Below are 1647 nucleotides of genomic sequence, written 5' to 3'. Positions count from 1 at the left end.
TATATTTTAAAGAGCAAAATGATGCTATCAAAATTGGGCATTCCCCCAGGAGCTAGCCTCCCCCATCTCTGTTTCCAGTGCACACTCTTCCCGCTGTCAAAGTACCAAATGTAAGATGTATTTCTTATAAGGAAGAAATCATGAGTCCCTAAATTCTCAACCCTCTACTCTCTATTTGGATGTCAAGAGAGGAAAAAAAACACACCTCACTTCAGGTAAAATCATAGCTTCTTTTTTTTTTTTTATGTGACCTCCAACTATATCCTCTAGAGCTACCTGGAAAGTGTATTTGTTCCTACCCAGGTCTACAAGGTTCTACTCTTCAGCAATGGAGTTTGCAATTTGAACTGTCCCATTCATTCATTCATACTCACCTCTGCTGAGTACCTACAATTTGACAGTCAATAGTCTAGGATTTCCTTGCTGAAACTGAAGAGCACTTGAAGCACTTCTTGAAGAAGAGTAGAGATTTCTTCGGTGAGGATTACACCTTGCTAACATCCTCCCATTCAGGACAGATTTTAACTTACCATCCAGATAACAACAACAACAATTCTCACTATTGGGTCAATAGTCAACATCATAATTAAATAAAGAAAATATTGGAGTTATAAAAAATTTAATTTTACTTGGATTAACAATTAACATCTATGGAAATATCAATTAATAAAATCAAAGAACTGAAAGCATTGGAAAATCTGCCAATGATCTCTTCAAAGTGGCAAAGAGCAAGGATGCCAGTTTAAAGATTAAGGTGTGTCTGACCTAAACCATGGTATTTTCTATTGCTTCATATTTATGGAAGTTGGACAACGAAGCTAAAGGACTAAAAAAATTGGTATCTTAAAATTATGGTGCTGTAGGGAGCTGGGTTCTACGGGAGTTTGGTGGCCAAGATTGGTGAGCATTAGGGTGGAAAGTTGATTCATTAAGGGGAGTGAGGGGAGGAGATACAGCTGTGATATAGGAGTAGATATAGCTGTGGTACTAACCACTGTGACACTGATGTGCCAAATGTGACAATGGTTACCCGTGGTGGACAGTGTTTGGTGGAGCTTCCCGACTAAAACAGGCTTGGAAGCAGGAGTGGCGTCCACTTCCAAAATAGCTTGTCTCCAGAAACTCTATGAACAGCGCTCAGGTCTTTCATTCATAGGGTCACTATGAGTTGTCTATGACTCAACAGCACCTAACAACAACATATATATGTATACGTGTGTGTGTGTGTGTGTGTGTATAATATACCACTGCCTGCCAAAAGAACAAACCAATCTGTCTTAGAAGAAGTATAGAAGCATAGCCAGAGTGCATTATAGAGGCAAGGATGGAGATATATTGTCTCACATACTTTGGCATTTTAGCATGAGAAGACCAATCCCTGGGAAAGGGCATCCTGCTTGGAAAAGTAGAGTGTCAATAAAGAAGAAGATGCTCAACGAGATGGATTGACCCATTGACTAGAATAATAGCTTTAAGCATAGAAGGGATTTTGAGGATGGTACTGAATCAGGCAGGGTCTCATTTTGTCTGTATTTCTGTTAATATTTGTTTATTTTTTTACAATCTGTGGTACATTCAATATTACTGGCCAAACCTCTGCTCAAAGAAATCAGTTCTTTGGCTTTCCTTATTCATTGTTCAACCTTT

This window comes from Elephantulus edwardii, unplaced genomic scaffold, assembly GCF_000299155.1.
Source record: "Elephantulus edwardii isolate Elephantulus edwardi_28Jun2011 unplaced genomic scaffold, EleEdw1.0 scaffold00361, whole genome shotgun sequence".
In the NCBI taxonomy this organism is placed as follows: Eukaryota; Metazoa; Chordata; class Mammalia; order Macroscelidea; family Macroscelididae; genus Elephantulus; species Elephantulus edwardii.
This window is presented reverse-complemented; position numbering follows the sequence as displayed.